The following is a 27,862-nucleotide window of genomic DNA, read 5'->3' on the forward strand; positions in this document are numbered from 1 at the left end:
TTTTGATAGTCACATACTGTACATTTGACCATAGGACAGACAGATACTTATTATTAGCTCAGTAATTCAAGTGTCACATGCTCTGGTTATGTGCAAGGAACATCATTCCAACAAAACAAGCAAGTTTAAGCATTCCACTCCAAAAACTCAAATTACACCTTAAATAGCACCAAGGAAAACATGTATATTCATATTCCTGAAAAAAAACGTTAAAAACAACTGATCTTCCTCTTGATGATTGCTACCTGAGAAAAATAATTATTATTATGCATGCTTTAATGATTAGCCTTACGCAAATATAAGATATATGTTACCTGATTGAGGATAAGAACAAATTTATAAATAAAAATGTAATACTTCATCATATACATATATATATATATATATATATATATATATATATATTTATTATATATATATATATATATATATATATCATACATACATATACGTAATGCATAGATTCACTCTATATGAATAATTATGAATATCAAATATGAATCACCATATTTTATTAATTCATAAATCCCCTACTGTTCTTTTTAAATGAGCAAGAATGTCTTGAGGACCCATCAGCTGTCTTTGGGTGTCACATTCTCTAGAAGGCATTCTTCCCAATAATGACAAGGGAAAAGGATTTGCACAAGACACCTGTTTCTGCCTCTCAAAACTTTTAAACATACATTGTCTGAGATCATCAGTATCAGATGGATTGTATGATTTATAATTTACATGCAATTTCCTACGAATTTCATACATTTTGTCGCAGGAATACTTGGATCTGGAAGACACTTGGTTTGTCATAAAATGTCTCTTTTTTTGGTTTCACAGAATTAATTAATTTCTGTTTTGATTGCTTTTGGTAATTTCTAACAAAATCGATAAATTGGGTACTTTCGAATAGATTCCGTTTCTTTAACGCTATAGCACAGGTTTTAGTATCAAGAATTTTATTAAATTTCTTGACGAACAAATGTACTATTTCAATCGGTCTGACATTTGGAATAACCGCCCTATATAAACGTTCACAAACGGACATAAATGAGAACGTACTTTCATTCTGGTCAATTTGTAATTCCTTCAACATCTCATAATTTGGATTAGATTCATTCCGTTCACAGAAAATGAGATTTCTCAGCCTCGTGAAGTCATCATCATTTGGACAATCAAAAGTCTCATTGTTAGAAGGCTTTTTTAATGCTAGCTGTCTGAAAAAAGCTGGGGTAACCACAATATCTGAAATATCTGAGTCTTCTCACTATTGGTTAACTTTAACTTTTCAACGCTACTTTCAAATATTTCTGAATTTCTGCATACTTGTATTTTGGGATTATATGCGGGTATTAATTTGCATATATCCAAAAGATTCTTCCTAAGTTTAACCCCTAAGTTAGCCTGTTCTAATTTTAGAAACTGATCTCCGCCATGCTCTCTTACTACTCCCCCTTCAGGCTCCGCTTTGTCATTTCCTTCTCTAACAACTCCCCCTTCTGGCTCCTCTACGTCATTTCCTGCTTCTGTTCCGATATCCCGAAGGTTACCTTGAATAGACTGCACATGTCTGCGGCCATCTTGATTACAGTCAAAATCTGACTTTTCAGGTTGTCCATTCCCACAATCCTTAAATATCTCTAACACTAACTTGTGAAATTCATAGACTAAATGACAGACATTTCTGATTTTCTGTTTCTCTCTATTAAAAGACATTGCACATTCTACACGTGAATTCTCAAGTTCACATTCCCCATAAAGGCTTAACCAAAGCTTTTCTACATTAGAAATATCTGAGTATGTGAACTGAAGTTTACTTTGCTTAACATATGAAGAGAGAAAATCCATTTTTTTACCTGGAATGACCCAACTTGAGACTGGATTCACCTCGTTCAGCATGTCCACTACTTTATGGACTGACTTATTCTTTTTTGTTCAAAGACATGTCAAAGGTTAACTTGTGGCTTTGTAAACTCTTTAAAGTTCATTTAAAAAACATTCATGCGACTTGACTTGGCGTGATTATTATTTTTTAATCTAGGCGTGATTTTTATAAATTGTCAATTCATGATACTTTGCAAAAGGTATTCATTACTTCTATCCCCCCCATATGCAAAGTGAAGGAATAAGTACAAAAAAATGGAAAAAAAATCAAGAATGGCTGGCTCTCCAAATGTTAAAAATATACTCTTAAATATATTTTTCTTCAAATACGTGATAAGACGCATGAATAATGGACTTCAAAATATGTAAAAAAAAAATGTATTTTATATCTATTTAAAAATGGTTGCCAGAATCAGTTACAGAAAGGAAAAATAATATTCTTGTTTGCTTACGTAAAAGAGATTCAATTAGTCCATATTAATTAATAGAAATCTTCATTCATCTTTTTTGAGTTCTTGAATGGGCTCATGCTGGAGGCCTGACAGCATATGTCTTGCTTCGTTGAGGCCTGGATGGAGGGATGGATGGATCCAGCTTCCAGCAGGCTGTGACATTTGTCGATTGACTCTCGGAGCAGGAGTCAGAGCAGCCACCCCCTCCCACCGTGTGTTATATGACAACTGTCCAAACCATATAGGGTATTTCAGCTGAACGCATGTTACATGATGTAATCCTTTTGCTGGAAAGATCCAGATGGATAAATATACCATACTATGTCAACACTTATGTATATTCAATATGGATACCTTAATATTTATTCCTTATAAGAACTTTATCAATAAGCTATGCTCTCCAACATTAACAGAACTGTGAAAATGTTTGATAACTAGATGTATTAAGTTTAATGTTTTAACAATGGTAAAAAATATATCTGAAAAAAAATAGTGTCAAATGCAAAGAGGTAGTTATATTAATATTGTTAGCAATATGTGCATGGTTTGTATACAGTGGGTACAGAAAGTATTAAGACCCCTTTAAATGTTTCACTCTGTCTTATTGCAGTTATTTGTTAAATTCAAAAAAGTTCATTTTTTTTCTCATTAATGTACACTCTGCACCCCATCTTAACAGAAAAAAAATTGAAATGTAAAAATTTTGGCAAATTTATTAAACAAGAAAAACTGAAATATCACATGGTCATAAGTATTCCATTTGCTCAGTATTGAGTAGATGCACTCTTTTGAGCTAGTACAGCCACGAGTCTTCTTGGTAATGATGCGTCAAGTTTTTCACACCTGGATTTTGGGGATCATCTGCCATTTTTCCTTGCAGATCTTCTCCAGTTTCATCAGGTTGGATGGTGATCGTTGGTGGACAGCCATTTTTCAGGTCTCTCCAGAGATGCCCAATTGAGTTTAGGTCAGAGCTCTGTTTGAGCCAGTCAAGAATGGTTACAAAGTTGTTCTGAAGCCACTCCTCTCTTATTTTAGCTGTGTGCTTGGCGTCATTGTCTTGTTGCAAGGTGAACCTTCAGCCAAGTCTGAGGTCCAGAGCACTATGGTAGAGGTATTCTTCCAGGATATTTCTGTACTTGGCTGCATTCATCTTTTCTTCAATTGCAACCAGACGTCTTGTCCCTGCAGCTGAAAAACACCCCCATAGCATGATGCTGCCACCACCATGTTTCACTGTTGGGATTGTATTGGGCAGGTGATGAGCAGTACCTGGTTTTCTCCACACATACCACTTAGAATTATCAACAAAAAGTTCTTTATTTGTCTCATCAGACCAGAGAATCTTATTTCTCATAGTCGGTGAGTCGTTCATGTGTTGTTTTGCAAACTCTATGCGGGCTTTTATATGTCTTGCTCTGAGGAGAGGCTTCCGTCGGGCCACTCTGTCATAAAGGCCCAACTGGTGGAGGGCTGCAGTGATAGGTAACTTTGAACTTTCTCCCATCTCCCTACTGCATCTCTTGAGCTCAGCCACCTTGATCTTGGGGTTCTTCTTTACCTCTCTCACCAAGGCTCTTCTTCCACGATTGCTGAGTTTGGCTGGACGACCAGGTCTAGGAAGCATTCTGGTGGTCTCAAACATCTTCCATTTAAGGATTATGGAGGCTACTGTGCTCTCAGGAACCTTGAGTATTGCAGAAATTCTTTTGTAACCTTGGCTAGATCTGTGCCTTGCCACAATTCTGTCACGGAGTTCCTTGGACAGTTCCTTTGACCTTATGATTCTGTCATTTGGTCTGACATGCACTGCGAGGTCTTATATATAGTGTTGAGCGGAAACGAACTGTAAAAATCCGGATCAGCGCGGTTTCAGCGTCCGATCCGGTTCCGACCCGGTCGCGGGAATCCGGCTGCACGATCCGGAATTTTTTTTTTCTCTCTTTTTCGCTTTCTCTCCTTCCCATTCACATACATTGGTCCGGATTCCGGATCGGATCCGGACTTTTTTTCCAACCCGCGACGGATCCGCCGGACCCAGATTATTAGAAATCCACTCAACTCTACTTATATAGACAGGTGTGTGCCTTTCCAAGCCAAGTCCTATCAGTTTACCTAAACACAGCTGGACTCCAATGAAGGAGTAGAACCATCTCAAGGAACATCACAAGGAAATGGACAGCATGTGATTTAAATATGAGTGTCTGAGCAAAGGGTCCGAATACTTATGACCATGTCATATTTCAGTTTTTCTTGTTTAATAAATTTGCAAAAATTTCTACATTTCTGGATTTGTTCTGTCAAGATGGGGTGCAGAGTGTACATTAATGAGAAAAAAATTAACTTATTTGAATTTACCAAATGTCTGCAATGAAACAAAGAGTGAAAAATTTAAAGGGGTCTGAATACTTTCCGTACCCACTGTATATAATATATAGTTATACAATAAGGGTGCATACATCCAAAGTGCCTAATTACTCAAAGACCTCAAAAAACCCGAAGGCCATGTGGACTGCATAAGTAAAACCATGGTACCATAATCATGACCAAAATATACCCATCCTGAAGAAGATAGCGCCTAAACACACGTGTCGGGGTGGGCGTCACAGTCACTGACTTGGTGCTTCTGTCGTGCTTAAATATTTGCTGGTTATCTATACTGCTACTGCATGCGGTGTCTTGTGTTATCTACCATCACATACAGTACCTCCATTGATAGTCTGTACAGTTACTGTTATCTGCCAGGGGTTAATGTCCTCTGCCTTATATACTGCCACTGTGAGGGATTCTAGCCACTGTACTGATGTTTATGCTCTCTACTGGTACACTGTCACTACGTATCTGTATATTAACCCTATATGGGTATATTTCTTTAGGTGTATGATTCTGTGAGTATGTGATATACTACTTACAGGGGAGGCTGTGAGAAGTGCCTGTTATCCAAAAAGGGTTCAGAACATACGAATAGGGGCCTTCTGGTTCCGAAAAGTGACCCATGGGTGGAGCTGTCGGCCAGGATCTGTTACCTGTTGTTTTCAATAAATACGGACACCCACCGAGACTGATGTATAGAGTAGTTGAAACTGAGGGTCTGAAACTTTCACATTCATGTACAAAGACCTCCTTGATTAGATTGGGTTTATTGCCCTCACGGGGGGGCCCCTGGAGCATGTGCTTGAAGACCAGGTTTGTCACTTTCATTTATGTGCAAAGAACTGCTAGGCCAGATTGGATTTATTGCCCTCGCTGGGAGTCCGCATCGCATGCGGTTATTGAGCTTCAGAGACTAACTCAGAAGAGACTGAGGTGAGTATAAGATCTAGATACACATCAACATAGGCAGAATAACGATCATACACTATTTCAGGGTTCCACTCAAAAGGAACAAAACTGCTGGGTACTAGCCAGGAAGCGGATTATCATAGCCATTTCTACATGAATGACTGAATGTTTTGCTGACAGGTTGTGATTCCAGTGGGGGGGGGTGTCTTAGAGAGTGTCACACCGATGTGCAAATGCCTTGTCATTTGTGTATGAGCACTATCACTTTGGTGAAAGTGTGACGCCCTGGGCAAGCCAGGGGTCACAGGTCATGACACCACCACACCCTACACCCCAGATAGGTACACCAAAGCTACACAAAAATCCTTGTTGCCTTCCTCCAGGGGCTGATGTCCACACCAGGGGGTGGGCAAGGCGGCTGGCTCCGCCCACCGAGGAGTTCACAGCCCTGGAGGCGGGAAAACCAGGCAGATCAGAGAACGTGACAGTTGAGGAAGCCTGAAGTTGGTCCGGGTGTGTGCCCCGGACTGAGACAGCAAGGTCAGCAGACGGCGGTGACCGTCTGCAGGAGAGGCTGCTTGGAGGTTGCCGAAAGGACCGTGGACGGGTGGTGGCCCGGCGGTACCGGAGCGGTATATGAAGAGAAGCCAGCACCATTGGCAGGGGCCTTTCGGATCCCGGCAAGGCTAGGAGTCGCCGTGAATTTGCCAAATCCGTCAGTGAGGGGGACCTCCGGGTCTCTAAACAACTAAGTCCCGATTGAAGGCAACAGTTCAACCGTGAAGGGGAGACACCGCCAAGGCACCAGTTTCCCAGGGCCAGCGCCTGCGGGCAAGAAGGGGCTCCTCCGGCCCATATCCAAGCCGGGGAGCGGGTTACCGGTGGGAACCCATCGCTACCAACATAGACTTCGGTGCAGGAAAAGGGACCGTCAACTACTGGGGAAAAGCAACAGCAGCCGTCTGTGGGAACAGTCTTTCCAGCCATGTGTTTTACCGAGAACTGTGTCCCTGTCTCAGGCTGAGTGAGTACCACAGTGCCGTGAGGCACAGCGCTACCCCCGAGTCCCTGCACCCCACCAAGCCCTGCACCGGCCCCGCCATCCCTCATCCCCCACCTCATCACCGGGCCCCGGGACAACCACCCCCTACCCACGGAGGGGAGAACTAACAACTTTGCTGCTCCCTGTCACCGCTCCCGGGATCCCCATACAGAGCAGCGGTGGTGTCCACACAATCACCACAACCGTGGGTGGCGTCACGGACAATAAACTATCCCACAAAACAATCCCCTTTCACTCACGGGTGAGGAGCACCGCTCGAGTCCCCGGGATCCGGCCCATCGCTCGAGCCACCGAGCAGCAGCAGCAGCGGCAGCCGGACCCGAGCAGTGAGAGAGCGCGGCGTCCCCTCCTCCGCCCGCGACAAAAGCACCTCTTTTGGGACATATTTTTCTTGGTGAGGTCATCCGATATTTTCTTCATCCATATGAATAGGTTGCATAGACATCATCATAAACTGCCATGCTCTAGTCCCCAGGTTACTGGATTGGCAGACGATCGTATGACATTGAACAATTTGCCTTTGACGAGACTGGCAGATATTTTGGACATAGTAGCATAAGTAAGGACGAGTTGGACCCTGGCTACTGACACTGACCTCTAGAGTTGAGCGCGGTTCGTGGTTCTCCAGTTCGCGGCTCGAGTGATTTTGGGGGCTGTTCTAGATCGAACTAGAACTCGAGCTTTTTTGCTAAAGCTTGATAGTTCTAGATACGTTCGAGAACGGTTCTAGCAGCAAAAAACCCAGCTAATTCCTAGCTGGCTTTCCGCTGTAATAGTGTAAGTCACTCTGTGACTCACACTATTATGACATTTCAGTGTATAGTGTGCGGGAACAGCGCATTCAGATCACTGTTTGTATAATGGCGATCGCCATTTTTTTTTTTTCCTTGTCTTCCTTCCCTAAGCGCGCGTGTGTAGTGGGGCGGGCCAGCATGTCAGCCAATCCCAGACACACACACACACAGCTAAGTGGACTCTTAGCCAGAGAAGCAACGGCATGTGTGATAGGATGTCCATGTCACATGTCCCTGCATTATAAAACCGGACATTTTCCTCCAGCACGCCATTATCTGCCTTCTGCGTCCTTGGTATCAGACATCACTGGCGCAGCTCCTATCGCCGATACTGCTGCATACGCTCCATACACAGCGCTGGACAGCATAGGGATAGCACTTTCTATCAGTCCTTTTAAGGGCTCATACCGGCAGGGTCAGAGCCATAGGTGACAGGTCCATGAAAACAGAGTTTAACAGCTACACAAGATGACAGCGTCTGTGTAGCTAAGGTCAGGGATTTCCTCGCTGCATTTCCCCATTAGGAGGGATAGAAAGGCAGGCTTCCTTTCCTCTAGCCAGAGACCCACAACCCTGCCACTGTACCCTCCTGCCCATTGCCCACTCCAACTCATTGTTACTAAGCCATTATACTAGCAAACACTGAGTGAACTTAGTGGCATCCTAAACGTGGCTATTGGACTTCTGTATAGTCCCACTAGTGCAAAGATATTTGCAGCATGTCTGCCTGCATTGCACACTCCAACTCATTGTTACTAAGCCATTATACTAGCAAACACTGAGTGAACCTAGTGGAATCCTAAACGTGGCTATTGGACTTCTGTATAGTCCCACTAGTGCAAAGATATTTGCAGCACGTCTGCCTGCATTGCACACTCAAACTCATTGTTACTAAGCCATTATACTAGCAATTTATGCTGCCAGTTTAAGGGCCGTAGTTGCATTTTCAGGGATATTTATTCTTTATTATTCTGCTGTTAATAAAGCTAGACCACCGCTGCAATCTACACCACCTCTCAATTTTTACTATGACATTTTAAGAGCACAATCTTGTCGCAATCAACATGAGTGGCAAAATGACAGATGCTGGTGGAAAGGGGAAGAGCCGTCTTGGAAATGGGAAAAAAAGGGTTTGTCCGTGGGGAAGGTGGCAAAGCTCCATTAACATCTGCTGAAGATAGACAATCTACCAGCAAAAGTAAGATGTCTACTACTTACCGTGGACAATCCGATGTGCTCCCTTTTTTACGGACACGAACAACAGGAACATAGGTAGATGATGGCCAAAAAAGGAAAATGCTTGAATGGATCTCAAGTGGTCCAACAAGTGCCCTCCCAGCCACCGCATCCAAAAAACACCAGTCCTCTGAGTTGTCATCCCAATCAAACTTGCTTTCTCCGAGCTCTGAAGTCTCCATCAGCCCTGCACAGTATGGTGGAACTGAGATGGCTGAGTCTGCAGAGCTGTTCAGTCACACTATAGCCTGGGAATCAGAGGTCTGCTCCCAAGCTACAGTGAGTATAGACCAGGAAATGGTCTGCAGTGATGCCCAGAACCTTTGTGACTCTGATTCAGGCCGTGAGGACCAAGTTTCTGAGCATAATGTTGACCCTTTGTCACAAACTGTAACACCTGTGGTTATAGACAATGAGGAACATACTGATGACGATGAGACGCAGATACCAGATTGTGATGACAACTTAAATATTCGGTCAGGGCAAGAAGAGGCTCAGTCTGAGGGTGAGGGGAGTGCAAACACAACAATTGATGATGAAGTTCTAGATCCCACCTACTGTCAACCCACAGTCAGGCACTCGAGGAGGTCAACAGAGGCGGTGGAGGAGGATGCAACTGACGACGAAGTTACCTTGCGCCTTCCTGGACAGAGTCGGAGCACTGGTAGCACGTCTACAACTGCATCATCAGCCACCACTCTGCCTCTGAGCACTAGTCGGGGGGGCTCAGCAGGTCGCATGCCCTCTAAGCCTTGCCTAGCCTGGTCCTTTTTTGACATAGAAAAAGATCGCCCAAATTATGTGATGTGTAAAATTTGTCGTGATTCTGTTAGTAGAGGTCAAAACCTCAGCAGTTTGACAACTTCTTCCATGAATCGTCACATGAATAAATATCATAGGTCCCACTGGGAAGCTCACCGTTTTGCAATGCGGCCTAGCGGAGCGAACCATCCATGGCCTGCCCCTTCCAGTGCATCCGCACGCTCTTCATCTTCTAGGACTGTGGGGACAGCTGTCACACCTGGTTTTCCACGCACAACTTCCACCACTGTAACCGCAACAGGCAGTTTGCTTGGTAGGTCGTCAGTTGGTTTGGAAGGGGAAACAAGTGCGTGTGTACAGCTCTCTCAGACATCGATAGCACCAACGTTGGATGAAGGCAACATCATGTCTCCGACTGCACTTTCCTCACAAAGCTGCATTTTTCCAGGGACACTCTACTCAACACCGTCTACACACAGCAGCCAGATCTCTGTCCCTCAGATGTGGACAAATAAAAGGCCATTTCCTGCGACCCATGACAAAGCTAAGAGGTTGACTTTATCCCTCTGTAAGCTCTTGGCTACCGAAATGCTGCCTTTCCGCCTGGTGGACACACAGGATTTTAGAGACCTTATGTCTGTCGCTGTGCCCCAGTACCAGATGCCTAGTCGCCACTACTTCTCTAAGAAAGGTGTGCCCGCGCTACACCAGCATGTCGCACACAACATCACCGCTGTTACGGGTGGACCGGCAGATTAGGACCAGGGGGTATATATTCTAATCGCCAGTCGGGGCCCACTGTGCTCCAGATGACAAAGGAGCTGCTGGCACCTCAGGGTTAGGCGGAGACTATAGAGCTGGATGGCTCTGAGATAACCCAGGAACTCTGGGAACCGGTCACATGTGTTGGGACACGTCAGACCGGACGACAACCCGATTAGCGTTTTGGTGCACCTAGCGCTACACCAACCACGTGTGCAGGAAACACGTCAGGCCGGGTGGTAACCAGGTAGCGTTGACCGGAAGACCGCCACGAAAGCGCCCTGTCGGCCACGTGTGTAGGACACGTCAGGCCGAGCGGTCCTCTGATTAGCGTTTCTGGCCACCTCTCGACTGGCCACGTGTGTGTAGGACACGTCAGGCCAGATGGGTACACCAGTAGCGTTGACCGGGAAGCCGAGGAGGATAAGGAACACCCTGTTAACTCCACAGGGGTCCTGGGGTACGCTGTCTGTGCGCGTAGGGGGAACAACCGGACAGGTGGCGCAGCAGGTGCGTTGTCCGTGTGCGTAGGGGGCACAATTGGACAGGAAGCACAGCAGCCGCAGCCCAGTTATCGCCACTGGGCTGCTATAGCAAGACTGGAACGGCAGGAGGGAAGCACGGCGCCTGACCCTGATGTGCCGAGCCACGAATCTTGGCGTGACAGGCACCGTTCGCCTAACCCTACCTACTGCTTCCCAACATAGGCTTATGCCGCAATGAGGCTCTAACATGGAGGTGTGCTCTGACTGAGCAAAAGTGAAGACTGCGCCCCTCCATGATGTCTCCAGCCCCTTTTATAACCTGGATCCGCCCCAAACCCAGGGTGGAACCACCAAGGTCCAATAGCAGAGTGCCATGTCATCAGTGACGTCACATGCGACCTATCCGGAACCGCCACGTCATTGATGACCTCATGACAGCCACGCCCCAAACACTTCACCAGTCATCGTCTGACGACCAATACTGAGGTGCCAGATCATAGGGGCGGGCCTCTGCGAGCCAGTCCGGAGTTGCCACGTCATCAGGACACCTGACACCCTCTGCCCTATCAGGGCCTGCCACCTCACGGACATGCTCAGTGAGGTCCTTACCGGACCTAGCCTCTGGTGCACTAAGTGCCTGAGCATGCCCAGTTGCCTGAGCAACAGGCTCAGAAAGCAGACTATTAGTTTGAGCATGCTCAGTAGGCACATCCCAGAACTTCGACACAGCACGAGGTCCAAGTACCTGTGCAAAGAGGCTGTTAGGGTTAATTGTGGGAGCATGCTCAGTAGCCTGAACTGAGGACTTGGTCTCAGACATAACACAATCAGGCTGAGCATGCTCACTAGGCAAAACACCGGGCTTAAACTCTGGCTGGGGTAAATTGGCGCACGCATGCGCACTAACCGCCTCTCCACACTTAGACGTGGTGGAAGGAACAGCCAACTGGACGACCCGAGGCACGGCCAAGAACGGCAGCCGGCGCCTGGGCGCAACAGGAACCGCAGCAGGCTGCTTGCGGCTATGGCGGCGCAGGTTCGTAACAGTACCCCCCCCTCTAGCGGCCCTCCCACTCGAATGGTCTATAGTCGCCACAGATACCACTGAGCGACATGCGGAAGATGGAGACATGCAGTGGGAGCTACAAGTCTCGCTCCACCGCGTAATCACCCCAGACGACCAGTCGATATGTGGGGAATGTTGCTTCAACCAAGGAATACCCAGCAGAATATCATCTGCACCCTTAGGAAGAACCAGAAATGAAATGGTCTCTCTATGCCCAGATGACATGGCAAGGGTAATGGGCACTGTCTGCTGGTGAATTACCTTGGGCAACAAGGACCCATCCAATACACGGACTCTCACTGGCCTTGGCATTTGCACCAGTGGGATGGCATGCCGCCGGGCAAAAGAGGAGGAGATGAAACTATCCCCAGCACCTGTGTCCACACTTGCCCTTGTGGACCATGTTGACCCCTTAAAGGAAATGGACGCGGGAAACGTCACCCTAATGGATGGCGCAGAGTCCAGTCTACCTTCAGCTATGGTCACCAATCGCGGTCGCTTACCCTGACGCTTTGGGCAACGGTTGGCATAATGACCATACTGCCCACAAGCGAAACAGGAAATGCCCTTGCGACTCGAAGACCTAGCAACACCAACCCTAGCGATGTCCATAGGGACAGAGATGTCCTCTAAGGGAGGTGCAGTAGGAGAGACCACTACAGTGGCTGAACGACCCTCTGACCTGCGCTCCAGCTGACGTTCGGAGGTCCGCAGGTCAATGCGGGTAGCCAGAGTCATGAGGCCCTCAAGGGTAGTTGGTACCTCACGCGACGCTAATGCGTCCTTCACGTGCGAGGCTAATCCCCTCCAGAACAGTGGAATGAGAGTCCTCTCAGACCACCCCAGTTCTGCAGCAAGTGTCCTGAAACTCACAGCATATTGACTTGAGGAGGTATGCCCCTGCTCCAAAGTCAGTAGCTGTAGGGCCGAGTCGTGAGTGACCTGAGGCCCCAGGAACACTTGTCACAAGGACTCCAAAAACTCCTTAGAGTCCTGTACTACGGGGTCATTCCTCTCCCACAATGGTGTAGCCCACTCCAGTGCTCTATCAGAGAGCAAGGAGATGATAAACCCCACCTTCGACCTCTCTGTAGGAAACCGTGCAGCCAACAGCTCTAGATGGACTGAGCACTGGTTCACGAATCCCCTACATACCTTGCTGTTCCCCATAAACTTGTTGGGCAGCGAGAGGTGAGGGAGGGTTGGAGTAGGCTTGGTGACTGACACCATTGCAGCCGCTTGAGCCACCACATCATCCATATCAGCAGCAAGAGCAGACTTCTCCAGAGACCTCACTCTGGCATCAAGCTGCAGCATGAATTGACGTAGCTGCTCCATCTCCGCCATGCCAGCCAGACCCTGGCGCAGTCTTACTGTTACGGGTGGACAGGCAGATTAGGACCAGGGGGTATATATCCTAATCGCCAGTCGGGGCCCACCGTGCTCCAGATGACAAAGGAGCTGCTGGCACCTGAGGGTTAGGCGGAGACTATAGAGCTGGATGGCTCTGAGATAACCCAGGAACTCTGGGAACCGGTCACATGTGTTGGGACACGTCAGACCGGACGACAACCCGATTAGCGTTTTGGTGCACCTAGCGCTACACCAACCACGTGTGCAGGAAACACGTCAGGCCGGGTGGTAACCAGGTAGCGTTGACCGGAAGACCGCCACGAAAGCGCCCTGTCGGCCACGTGTGTAGGACACGTCAGGCCGAGCGGTCCTCTGATTAGCGTTTCTGGCCACCTCTCGACTGGCCACGTGTGTGTAGGACACGTCAGGCCAGATGGGTACACCAGTAGCGTTGACCGGGAAGCCGAGGAGGATAAGGAACACCCTGTTAACTCCACAGGGGTCCTGGGGTACGCTGTCTGTGCGCGTAGGGGGCACAACCGGACAGGTGGCGCAGCAGGTGCGTTGTCCGTGTGCGTAGGGGGCACAATTAGGTGGCGCAGCAGGTGCGTTGTCCGTGTGCGTAGGGAGCACAATTGGACAGGAAGCACAGCAGCCGCAGCCCAGTTAACGCCACTGGGCTGCTATAGCAAGACTGGAACGGCAGGAGGGAAGCACGGCGCCTGACCCTGATGTGCCGAGCCACGAATCTTGGCGTGACAGGCACCGTTCGCCTAACCCTACCTACTGCTTCCAAACATAGGCTTATGCCGCAATGAGGCTCTAACATGGAGGTGTGCTCTGACTGAGCAAAAGTGAAGACTGCACCCCTCCATGTTGTCTCCAGCCCCTTTTATAACCTGGATCCGCCCCAAACCCAGGGTGGAACCACCAAGGTCCAATAGCAGAGTGCCATGTCATCAGTGATGTCACATGCGACCTATCCGGAACCGCCACGTCATTGATGAACTCATGACAGCCACGCCCCAAACACTTCACCAGTCATCGTCTGACGACCAATACTGAGGTGCCAGATCATAGGGGCGGGCCTCTGAGAGCCAGTCCGGAGTTGCCACGTCATCAGGACACCTGACACCCTCTGCCCTATCAGGGCCTGCCACCTCACGGACATGCTCAGTGAGGTCCTTACCGGACCTAGCCTCTGGTGCACTAAGTGCCTGAGCATGCCCAGTTGCCTGAGCAACAGGCTCAGAAAGCAGACTATCAGTTTGAGCATGCTCAGTAGGCACATCCCAGAACTTCGACACAGCACGAAGTCCAAGTACCTGTGCAAAGAGGCTATTAGGGTTAATTGTGGGAGCATGCTCAGTAGCCTGAACTGAGGACTTGGTCTCAGACATAACACAATCAGGCTGAGCATGCTCACTAGGCAAAACACCGGGCTTAAACTCTGGCTGGGGTAAATCGGCGCACGCATGCGCACTAGCCGCCTCTCCACACTTAGACGTGGTGGAAGGAACAGCCAACTGGACGACCCGAGGCACGGCCAAGAACGGCAGCCGGCGCCTGGGCGCAACAGGAACCGCAGCAGGCTGCTTGCGGCTATGGCGGCGCCGATTCGTAACAACCGCTTCCTTGAGAAACTCTGTGTGTGAACGGGTGCATTTCACCACCGATACTTGGACCAGTAAGCATGGACAGGGACGTTACATGTCGCTGACTGGGCACTGGGTAACTATGGTGATAGCTGGTGAAGGGTCTGCTACACAAGTCTTGCCGTCCCCATGACTTGTGTGTCAATTTTCTGTCTGTCCAAGTTCCGCCACTGCTTCTGCCTCCTCCACCTCATCTGTGTCCTCCACCTCCGCCCCAAGCCTGCCTGGTCAGGCCACCAGCGTTCTCACTGCGGAGAAGGAATCACGCACCCCTCATTACTATGCTGGCAGCAGAGCGCAACGGCATCAGGCGGTTTTTAGCTTGACATGTCTTGGGAATAAGAGTCACACAGCTGAGGAGTTGTGGTCAGCTCTGCGGTCCGAGTTTAATAAATGGTTGTCTCCACTCAACCTGCAGCCTGGTAAGGCCGTGTGCGACAATGCTGCAAACCTGGGTGCGGCCCTTCGCCTGGGCAAGGTGAAACACGTGCCTTGTATGGCTCATGTGTTGAACCTTGTTGTCCAGCAATTTTTAACACACTATCCCGGCCTAGATGGCCTTCTGACCAGGGCACGAAAACTGTCTGCTCACTTCCGCCGTTCAACCGCCGCAGCTGAGCGACTTGCATCGCTCCAGAAGTCTTTCGGCCTGCCAGTTCATCGCCTGAAATGCGATGTGGCGACACGCTGGAATTCGACTCTCCACATGTTACAGTGACTGTGGCAACACCGCTGAGCCCTGGTGCAATATGTCATGACATATAGCCTGGGCCAACGAGATGCAGAGGTGGGGCAGATCACCCTGATGGAGTGGTCTCAGATCAAGGACCTATGCACTCTTCTGCACAGTTTCGACATGGCGACGAATATGTTTAGCGCTGACAATGCCATTATCAGCATGACAATTCCAGTCATTTACATGCTGGAGCACACGCTAAACACTATTCGGAGTCAGGGTGTGGGACAACAGGAAGGGGAGGAACTACAGGAGGATTCATATGCGCAAGACACAACAACATCTCCAAGGTCCAGACGTTCATCATCACCAACGCGGCAGGCATGGGACCATGGGGGACAGGGATCAACAAGGGCGCATGGTAGCAGGCGAAATGTTGAGGAAGGTGCAGCAGAACATGAAGAAATGGAGGACGAACTGTCCATGGACATGGAAGACTCAGCGGATGAGGGAGACCTTGGTCAAATTTCAGTTGAAAGAGGTTGGGGGGAGATGTCAGAGGAAGAAAGAACGGGTAGCACCTCTTTGCCACAAACACAGCGTGGACTTGGTCCGCATGGCTGCGCAAGACACATGAGTGCCTTCTTGTTGCACTACCTCCAACATGACCCTCGTATTGTCAAAATTAGAAGTGATGATGACTACTGGATTGCCACACTATTAGATCCCCGGTACAAGTCCAAATTTTGTGACATAATTCCAGCCATACAAAGGGACGCACGTATGCAGGAGTATCAGCAGAAGCTGTTACTCGATCTTAGCTCGGCTTTTCCACCAAACAACCGTGCAGGTGCAGGGAGTGAATCTCCCAGTTGTAACTTGACAAACATGGGACGGTCTCGTCATCTCCAACAGTCTACCCGTACCAGTAGCACCGTATCTGGTGCTGGTAACAGCAATTTTATTGAATCTTTTCATAATTTTTTTAGACCCTCCTTTGCAAGGCCACCAGAGACAACAAGTCTGACACAGTCAACGGCTGGAGAGGATGATACAGGAGTATCTCCAAATGAACATCGATGCCATGACTTTGCAAATGGAGCCTTGCTCATTTTGGGCTTCAAATCTTGAAAAATGGCCAGAGCTCTTCAGTTACGCCTTGGAGATTTTTTCGTGTCCAGCTGCCAGCGTTGTCTCTGAACGTGTCTTCAGTGCTGCTGGGTGTGTGCTGACAGATAAGCGCACGCGTCTGTCCAGTGACAATGTGGACAGACTAACGTTCATCAAAATGAACAAGTCATGGATCCACAAGGAATTTACTACCCCTGTGTCATCCTGGGGAGAGTAAATGCTTGTGGGTTTGGAATGTGCTTGATGCAAATCAAAACATCCTGTTTGCAACTAGGGCACAAGTGCTGCCACTGAATGGGTGGGTGTGTGTGGGGCACAATTTTTGGGACACTCCACTTGGAGTAATCCTTGCTTACATTGTTTTAAAAAATGATCCAAGATGCACAGAGCTGGGATCAGGAAAGACTTTGCTACCTACCCCGGTGTCATCCTGGGGACGGTTAAGTATGGTGTATTTTTGAATGTGCTTGATGCAAATCTAGCTGTGAAGTGTACAACTGGGGCACAAGTGCTGCCACTGAAGGGGTGGGTGTGTGTGTGGCCCAATTTTTGGAAAAAAGGGAGACTCCGCTTGGAGTCACCTTGCGGTGTTTTACATGATTTTAGAAGGGTGTGCCATGCCTATATCTGTGTCTCCTCCTCTTTTTCCTTGTCCAGCTCTTTTGTTTTCGCATGAGTATATGTCCTTGTCACTTTCCCATGTGTTTGTGTTGTGAGTTGTTTGTCACCTTTTGGACACCTTTGAGGGTGTTTTTTTAGGTGTTTTTATGTGTTTGTGATTGCCTCCCATAGTTTCCTATGCAGTTCGAGTTCGGTTCGAGTTCGAGCAGTAACTGTTTTGCCTTGCGGGGTGCTGGGTGATGCAGTGTCGATTGACAGAGCCCGCTTGGAGGTGTATCCAGCTCTGTGGGGGGGTATTGTGACTACCAGACACCTTAGGTGTTGGGTGATGCGGTGTTAGTCAGCAGAACCTGCGAGGAGGTGCATCCAGCTTGGTTAGCGGTACTATGACTGCTGGATACCTTGGTAAGCCAACGTTCTACCCTCTGAAAACCATTTGTTGTTTGGGTAGAGAATTGTCTCCTGGGTATAGAAAATTGTTAGTTCCCAACCTACTCGGTGGAGATGGGGACTGTACAGAGTATACGCTCCTCCAATAAGGCCATGTGCCCATGAGAAAATGTACATGCAGAATTTTCTGCATTTATTTCCGCAGGTTCACGCAGCAGCTCCCCTGAATCCGCAGCTGTGCGTTGTTGCAGATTTCATGCGGAATTGATGCGCAAAATGTGCGGAATTCGTGTGATTTTCCTACAAACATCCTCCCCTGTATCTCCATAGTAAAAAGGCAGGAAATCCGCAGTAAATTCCGCATGAATAATTGCAGTTCTTTGTGGCTGCGGAAAATCCGCAGCATTTTCCGCAGGTGCAAATTCCACAGCATTGAAACAGCACTCCCCAAATCCCATAGGATAACATGGTGAATGTCTGTACTTGCACAAACCTGCGGATTTATCTGAAAATTTAAAAGATCTGCAGGTTTTCCGCAGCAAAATCCGTGGGTATTTTCTCCCGTGGGCACATAGCCTAAGGATACAGAGACATGGCTCCCCACAATAAACATAGAACAACATGTTAAAGACACAGAGGCAATAAGTGAATGCAGACCAATGCTGAAAAAGCTGAATGTAGGTGTGAATGGACCACTAGATGAAAAAACATGGCAGAAGTTTCTCACTAACTGCAAGGGATGGCTGGAGGACTAAAATAAGCATGACCAGGCCGCAGTGTGATATGAAGTAACCCAGGGAAGGACTTTGACTTCTTAAAAATCACGAGAGACACACAGAGGGACAGAGTATGACGTAAGGGAAACTATCAATTCACCAGAAAAATGACCCATTATTCTTACTAATTGTGAGGCAGCGGGTTCTTAAAGTCAGTCAAGTGAGGCAGTGACCCAGGTTCTTGTTCACACCAACAGTCTTTTTATTCACACCAAACAATTGTTACAAACCTGAAAACTGAGAACCCAGCCGGTTCACGTAGATGCAGTCCAATAAATGTCCAGATCGCCTGCTGCACCACTGTAGGAATCCTGGGTGAAGGGGTCCACTTATACCACTTATAATGTCCAGGTTTCTTAGTGCTTGCTCCACACAGCCAGTTCACACAGCACCAGCTATTCCAACAGCCTGGATCCCAAGTGAGACACACCTTGCTGTGCTCTGTAGGATTAAATGTATTTACCTTGACATGAGCCTATTGCAAGACGCGGATGGAAGGAGAATTCCATCCCATTTCCAGACCTACAGAATTCTCCAAAAATAAAAGCCCTAACAGGTTCATTTAAACACAATACTTGGTCAAAGAGCTTGACCAAGTTCAAACTTTTATTTTGTAAAAAAAATCTACAATTTTGGTCACTACTCAAAACAATGAGCCACCTGACTAATCAGAAAAGAGTAATTCACAGTGACATAAATATAAACCTACAAGAACTACTCAAAAATTCATAAAAGCATATAATCTTTATTAGAACATAATAAAAATTACATAATAATAGTCTACAAAACAATGCACAGTAATGGGAAATGAGATAAAGGGAACAGTAGGACCGGCACAATTATAATGTGATAAGAAAGGTGTGGTGATAATATAAATAGAATAATATCAATGATGAATATCCAGGTATACTAAAGGTCTCCTCCTAAGAAAAAAAATATAAGGGTGCACAGTACAGTGTCACAAATATAAATATAAATAGTACCCCAAAAATAATTTTTTTTCAAAGTGAAGTAACAATAATTGAAAGAGGAAGAGGCAGTATATACACTGGGATAAACTTGCTCTATAAAATTGTCAACCACAAATATTGTAATTAATGGAAAACCGGTACACATGCTGAGGCTCTTTACCAATAAAACACTTTGACGAGTTTCACCGTGGCTTTCTCCAAGGACGTCTACAACAATGAAAGCAGGGTAGGTTTTTATAGCCAAAATTCAATTAATTAATTAATGTTCATAATATGTAATGTAGGATTCAAGCAATAAATGTGAAGCATATTTACATAAACTCACCCCTGATAGTAATTAACACGGCATCTGTAACACATAAACGGCATCCGGAAAGAGGAAGTAAATAATGAGTACCGCGCATGTGCGGAGCAATGTCAAATAACCTCCTCGGGAACACGAAGCCGATGGAAGTCTGTTCTGGGTGAACCGCGCATGTGCAACAGGGCACCTGGAATAACCTCCCTGGAACGCAATTGCGCCTCACCCAAAGGAAATTACAATTAGTAATACATATTTATATGAAACGCAATGCGCTCCACAGGTGCGGAAACAGAGTACCATATTGTATCTATACTCACACTCCTAAAAATACCGTAAATACTATAAAAGAGAAGTATGGAATAAATCCATTGAATCTAAACAGATAGAAAAGGAGAGAAAATCAGAAGGAAATCGCACTATACCCAGACACTATTAAATATATAGAAAACTAGATAAAAATGGGGATATATGAGAAAAGTGAAGGTGTACACACAATCATGATAATTTACAATAAAAATATATACAGTGTAAGGTGTCGATTCATATTGAATTGATGATGCCCTACAACTTTGTAATTCACTTTTTTTCTCTATCTCATTCAGTTTTCGAAGTAAAAATGCTAACTGCGTTGTTTTCCACCAGATGGCGCTATAGTTGGTTTCATTGCATAGCGCATAGCTACTTTTCTATACCTAGACACCATTTCTATGCCTATAGCTGCCGCCATTCTCAAGTTAACCCCTTAACGACCTTTGACGTACTGGGTACGTCACGGTGACATGGTGCTAAACGACCCATGACGTACCCCGTTCTTCATGGCAAAATCGCGGTCCCGGAGCCCCGGGGAGTCCAATTTCTTTAATTAAACGGTAGATTCGGGAAGGAGGGGACCTCTGCCTGACCTCAGGAGGGGTGGTGCCTCCTCCCTGAACCTACAGAGGCTGTGATTGGCTGACGAACGCCGCTCAGCCAATTACAGTCACTGTAATGTTCCAGCCATTGAAAATGGCTGGAACATTGAAATCCAGCCCTGATCAGTGCTGCTGTAGCACTGGCCATTGGCTGGAGCTGGGTGATCGGTGCTTCACCCGCCCCCAGCTCTGATTGGAGAGACCGGTCTTGTGACCGATCTCTCCAATCAATGTTGATCTGGGGCCTGTGACCTGTGTCCGTCCCTGGAAGCCGAGGAGAGCGGTCTCTGTGGGTGCCCATCGGTAAGTTGCTGTCCCCACCGCCCGCCCCTGTCCCCGCCGCCCGCCACTGTCTCCGATCGCCCTGCCAGCCCCGCCGCTGTCTCCGATCGCCCCGCCTGCCACCGCCAGCCCCGCCGCTATCTCCGATCGCCCCGCCGCTGTCTCCGATCGCCCCGCCCGCCACTGGCAGCCCCGCCGCTTTCTCCGATCGCCCCGCCCGCCACCGCAAGCCCCGCCGCGGGTCCGATAGCCACCGCCAGCCCCGCCGCGGGTCCGATAGCCACCGTCAGCCCCGCCGCGGGTCCGATTGCCACCGCCAGCCCCGCCGCGGCTCCGATCGCCACCGCCAGCCCTGCCGCTGTCTCCGATCGCCCCGCCGCTGCTCCCGATCCACCGCTGTCCCCGCCGCCACGCTCGCCACTGTCCCCGCCACCACGCTCGCCACTGTCCCCACCGCCACGCTCGCCACTGTCCCCGCCGTCGCACCCACCTTTTTCAGCCGCTGCTGCTGCCTCCGAATCGGCCCCCACTGTTCCCGATCGGCCGCCGCCGCCTCCTTCATCGGCTGCCCCTTCTCCATCGCCACTACACCTCCTCCCCCTCCATGTGCTGCAAGCCACCCTCCCCCCACATGTGGGGGGAGGGTGGCTTGCAGCACATGTGGGGGGAGGGTGGCCCCCAGAACATGGAGGGGGGAGGGTGGCTTGCAGCACATGTGGGGGGAGGGTGGCTTGCAGCACATGTGCTGCAAGCCACCCTCCCCCCACATGTGCTGCAAGCCACCCTCCTCCATGTTCTGGGGGCCACCCTCCCCCCTCCATGTTCTGGGGGCCACCCTCCCCCCGGGGGCCCCCCCTCCTCCATGTGCCATCTCTCTCTCCCATCCGACTCTGCCCCCCTCCCCGATCTGCTGCCTGCTCTCTCCCATCCTCTTCATCTACTGCCCCCTCTCACCCTCCTCAATCTGTTGCCTCCTTCATCTGCTGCCTCTTCTGTCTGCTGTGATCCTACTGCCTAGATCCATCCTGTAAGGTAGGTATCCCTATCTCGCCTCCCTCCCCCCATCCTCCGCCGCTCCTCCATCCGCTGCGCCATTTCCCATCATCCATCCGCTGCGCCCTTTCCCATCCTCTGCCGCTCCTCCACCCGCTGCGCCCTTTCCCATCTTCCATCCGCTGCACCCTTTCTCATCTGCCGCCCCGCCCTCTCGCATCGCATTATCCAGCGCAGTTGCTCGCTTCCAGACTGCAGTGGATGATGCGATGCGAGACTCGTGCATTGCTCTCACGTTTGGCACTGGTCTTAGTGGCAGCAGGCGCTCATATTTTTTTTTTTATTCATTTTTTTTTTTTTACTGATGTCTATTTTTTATTTCGCCAAACTAATTTTTTTGTATGGGGGGGGTCTAGTTTCCAAAATGGGATCTCAAGTGGGGGAGCTCCATTGTTTAGGCACCTCAGGGGGTCTCCAAATGCAACATGGCGTCTGCTAATAAATCCAATCAATTTTACTGTGAAATGCGCTCCTTCTCTTCTGAGCCCCGCTGTACGCCCAAACAATTGATTTCCACCACATATGAGGTACCTGTGTACTCAGGAGAAATTGCACAATACATTTTATGGTGCATTTTTTCCTGATACCCTTGTGAAAAAAAAGCTACCTGTTTGAAAAAACAATTTTGTGGTAAAAAAAAAGAATAAAATATTTTCACGGCTGAAAATTACAAACGTTTGTGAAGCCTCCAGGGGTTCAAAGTGCTCACTAAACAGCTAGATAAATTCCATGAGGGGTCTAGTTTCCAAAATGGGGTCAATTGTGGGGGAGCTCCATTGTTTAGGCACTTCAGGGGGGTCTCCAAACGCAACATGGCATCCGCTAATAATTCCAACCAATTTTGCTGTGAAATGGCGCTCCTTGCCTTCCGAGTCCTGCTGTGTGCCAAAACATTTGATTTCCACCACATATGAGGTATCTGCGTACTCAGGAGAAAATGCACCATACATTTTATGGTGCATTTTTTCCTGATACCCTTGTGATAAAAAAAGCTACCTGGTTGAAGCAACAGTTTTGTGGTAAAAAAAAAAAAAATTCTTTTCACGGCTCAACGTTATAAACGTCTGTGAAGCCCCCAGGGGTTCAAAGTGCACATCAAACATCTAGAAAAAATATTTGAGGGCTCTAGTTTCCAAAATGGGGTCACTTATGGGGGAGCTCTATTGTTTAGGTACCTCAGGGAGTCTTCAAACCCGACATGGCGTCCGCTAATGAGTGCAGCTAATTTTGCACTCAAAAATTCAAATGGCGCTCCTTGCCTTCCGAGTCCTGCCGTGTGCCCAAACATTTGATTTCCTCCACATATGAGGTATCTGCGTACTGAGGAGAAAATGCACGATACATTTTATGATGCATTTTTCCTGATACCCTTGTGAAAATACTAATTTTTATGGCTAAAGTAACATTTTTGTGTTAAAAAAAGTAAAATTTTCATTTTTTCTTCTACATTGCTTTGGTTGCTGTGAAGCTCCTAAAGGGTTAATAAACTTCTTGGATGTGGTTTTGAGCAGAGTGAGGGGTGCAGATTTTAGAATGGGGTCACTTTTGGGTATTTTCTGTCGCCTAGGTTTCTCAAATCACTCCAAATGTGATGTGGTACCTAAAAAAAATTTTTTGTACATTTTGTTGGAAAAATGAGAAATTGCTGATTAACTTTGAACCCTTCTAACTTCCTAACGGAATTTTTTTTTTTTTTTTCAAAAAATTGCGCTGGTGTAAAGCAGACAAGTGGGAAATGTTATTTAGTAACTATTTTGTGTGAAATATCTCTCAGATTTATGGGCATAAAATTTCAAATTTTGAAAAATGCGAAATTTTCAAAATTTTCGCCAAATTTCCGAAATTTTCACAAATAAATGCAAAACATATCGGTCTAAATTTACCACTGACATGAAGTACAATATGTCACGAAAAAACAATGTCAGAATCGCCAGGATCCGTTGAAGTGTTCCAGAGTTATAACCTGTCAAAGTGACACTGGTCAAAATTGCAAAAAATGGCCGGGTCTTTAAGGTGAAAACAGGCTGGGGGCTGAAGGGGTTAATGGCTGTGGACAGGATATGGGTTGACACACACTGTATGATATATATATATATATATATATATATATATATATGTGTATATATGTATATATACAGTACAGACTAAAAGTTTGGACACACCTTCTCATCTCTAGAACAACTGTTAAGAGGAGACTTCGTGCACCAGGCCTTCATGGTAAAATAGCTGCTAGGAAACCACAGCTAAGGACAGGCAACAAGCAGAAGAGACCTGTTTGGGCTAAAGAACACAGGACATTAGACCAGTGGAAATCTGTGCTTTGGTCTGATGAGTCCAAACTTGAGATCTTTGGATCCAACCACCGTGACTTTGTAGAAAAGATGAACGGATGGACTCTACATGCCTGGTTCCCACCGTGAAGCATGGAGGAGGAGGTGTGATGGTGTGGGGGTGCTTTGCTGGTGACACTGTTGGGGATTTATTGAAAATTGAAGGCATACAGAACCAGCATGCCTACCACAACATCTTGCAGCATCATGCTTTTCCATCCAGTTTGCGTTTAGTTGGACCATAATTTATTTTTCAACAGTACATTGACCCCAAACACACCTCCAGGCTGGGTAAGGGCTATTTGACTAAGAACGAGAGTGATGGGGTGCTACGCCAGATGACCTGGCCTCCACAGTCACCAGACCTGAACCCAATCGAGATGGTTTGGGGTGAGCTGGACCGCAGAGTGAAGGCAAAAGGGCCAACAAGTGCTAAGCATCTCTGGAAACTCCTTCAAGACTGTTGGAAAACCATTTCCGGTGACTACCTCTTGAAGCTCATCAAGAGAATGCCAAGAGTGTGCAAAGCAGTAATCAAAGCAAAAGGTGGCTACTTTGAAGAACCTAGAATATAAGACATATTTTCAGTTGTTTCACACTTTTTTAAGTATTTTATTCCACATGTTTTATTTCATAGTTTTGATGCCTTGAATCTACCATTTTTAAAGTCATGAAAATAAAGAAAACTCTTTGAATGAGAAGTGTGTCCAAACTTTCGGTCTGTATTGTGTGTATATATATATATATATATATATATATATATATACACTAGAAGGTGGCCCGATTTTACGCATCGGGTATTCTAGAATTTACGTATTGTGTAGTTCATGTATGATTTTTGTTATAGATATAGATATATATATGTATATATATATATATATATAGATGTTGTTGTGTGTAGTTACCAAGTGTTTGTGTAGGGCGCTGTACATGTTCTGGGTGTTGTCTGGGTGTGGCGGGGGGTGAGAGCGGTGTTGTATGTGTGTTGCGTTGTTTGTGGAGTGCTGTGTGTCTGTCGCGTTGTGTGTGTGTGTGTTGCGCGGTTTATGTGGGTGTAGTGTGTTTTGGGGGAGGTATGTTTTGTGCAATGTGTGTGTTGTGCGGTATGTGCGTATATTTATGTATGCCGCGGTGTTTGTGTGTTGGGTGTTGTGTGTGTGTGCAGCGTTGTCTGTGTGTGTGGGTGTCTGTGTATGGCAGTGTTTGTGGTTCCCTGTGTGTGTGTGTGTGTGTGTGTGTGTGTGTGTTGGGGGGAGGTGTGCACCTCCCATCGTGCTCCATCCCCCATGCTGCGCACCCCCCATCATGCCCCATCCCCTATGCTGCGCATTCCCCATCGTGCTCCATCCCCCATGCTGCGCACCCCCATCGTGCTCCATCCCCCATGCTGCGCACTCCCTATTGTGCTCCATCCTCCATGCTGCGCACTCCCCATCGTGCTCCATCCTCCATGCTGCGCACTCCCCATCGTGCTCCATCCCCCATGCTGCGCCTCAGAGAGGAGTATAATAGGAGGACTGTAATAGGAGGAGTAGTCCTGGGGGGAGAGGAGTATAATGCCGGCTCCCTGCACATGTGTAACGGGAGCCGGTGTACACTGGTAACTATGATACACATCGGGTAACTAAGGGACCTTAGTTTCCCGATGTGTATAATGGTTACCAGCGTTCACGGGCTCCGTCAAGATCCCAGCATCGCAAGGTTATGTCTGGCGCTGCTGGGATCATGACGGAGCCGGTGTACACTGGTAACTATGATACACATCGGGTAACCAAGGGACCTTAGTTACCCGATGTGTATAATGGTTACCAGCGTTCACGGGCTCCGTCAAGATCCCAGCATCGCAAGGTTATGTCTGGCGCTGCTGGGATCGTGACGGAGCCGGTGTACACTGGTAACTATGATACACATCGGGTAACCAAGGGACCTTAGTTACCCGATGTGTATAATGGTTACCAGCGTTCACGGGCTCCGTCAATATCCCAGCATCGCAAGGTTATGTCTGGCGCTGCTGGGATCCTGACGGAGCCGGTGTAGAAGCAAGCGATATCCCAGGATGTTGTGAGTGTGTGGATGTGATGTGTGAGGTGTGTGTGAGAGTGAGTGTGATCTGATGTGTGTGTGTGTGTGTGTGTGTGTACTCACCTGGGAGTCGGAGCTCCGTGTCAGTTGGGCCAGAGCGAGCATGCATTGCGTGAGGGGGGCGGGGCCTGCAGAGAGCCGGGGCGAGAGGCCAATCCGTGGGGGGGCGGGGCCTTGGCGAGCCCAGCGGCCAATCAGCTTTGTGTCACCGTAAGGACACAATTTTGGAGCATGACAGACAGACAGACAGACAGACAGACAGAATAAGGCAATTATATATATAGATATACATTATATATATATAATATTATGTATGCAGATTTTGAGTTTAGCTCTTATAGATGGAGTAGATACTGGTCAATTCTGCACTGGACATGCTGCTGTTGTACAACATGAAGTAAAATAATCTGAATAAAAGCACTTGTCAGTTGCTGATTGTGTGTAATGGCAGAAGGATAAACTGTTCAAATGTGTAGGAAGGAAGGGTTCGGGTTCATGGAGAACTGGGCCGACTTCTCAGTCGGCTACAGGCTCTACGGTAGGGACGGGCTGCACCTCAATGGGGAAGGTGCAGCTGTGCTGGGGGAGAAAATGGTCAGACGGATGGAGGAGCTTTTAAACTAGGATCGGGGGGGAGGGAGGGTAGTGGAGCAAATAAGGGGATAGATAGAGCAGATAAAGACAGGGAGATGGTAGGGGTCAATGAAGGATTAGGGGGGGATGGGACATACAAGGAACGTAGGGAGGCTAGGAGTAATAAAGGTGTTAATAGGATTAAATGTCTACTGGCAAATGCAAGAAGTCTTGCAAACAAAATGAATGAATTGGAGACTCTTATGTCAACCATGGATTATGATGTGGTGGGCATTACGGAAACCTGGCTGGATGAAAGCCATGACTGGGTGACAAACATACAGGGTTATAGTACATTTAGGAAGGACAGGAAAGGCCAAAAAGGTGGTGGGGTGTGTATATTTATTAAATCTAACCTAAAACCTGCGTTGTATGATGACATTGAGGGGAACAGCAACAATGTAGAGTCAGTATGGGTAAATGTACATGGGGAGGGGAATAATGGAAAAATGCTAATTGGAGTTTGCTATAAGCCTCCTAACATACCTGAACAAGTAGAGGGTGAAATGCTGGAACAAATTGAAAAGGCAGCTAATAATAATAATCGGGTTCTTATTATGGGGGATTTCAACTTTCCAGACATTCAGTGGGACATATAATCTTCTGGTTCTGCTAAAAGCTGTAAGTTCTTATCTACCATTCAAGACCATTTCCTCTCTCAGATGGTAGGTGAACCGACCAGGGGAGATAATTTGCTAGATCTGGTCCTGTCAAATAGACCGGATACAATTTCAGATCTACAGGTCCGGGAGCACTTGGGCACCAGCGATCATAATATAGTAAGCTTCAACATAATATTCAATAGAACATTTCAAAGGGGGAATGCTAAAACCTGGAATTTTAGGAAAGCTGATTTCAACAAATTAAGGGAAGAGCTTAAATGTGTAGATTGGGACAAAGTCATGGTAACTGGGGAT

Source organism: Anomaloglossus baeobatrachus, chromosome 5 (genome assembly GCF_048569485.1).
Source record: "Anomaloglossus baeobatrachus isolate aAnoBae1 chromosome 5, aAnoBae1.hap1, whole genome shotgun sequence".
NCBI classification, from domain to species: domain Eukaryota; kingdom Metazoa; phylum Chordata; class Amphibia; order Anura; family Aromobatidae; genus Anomaloglossus; species Anomaloglossus baeobatrachus.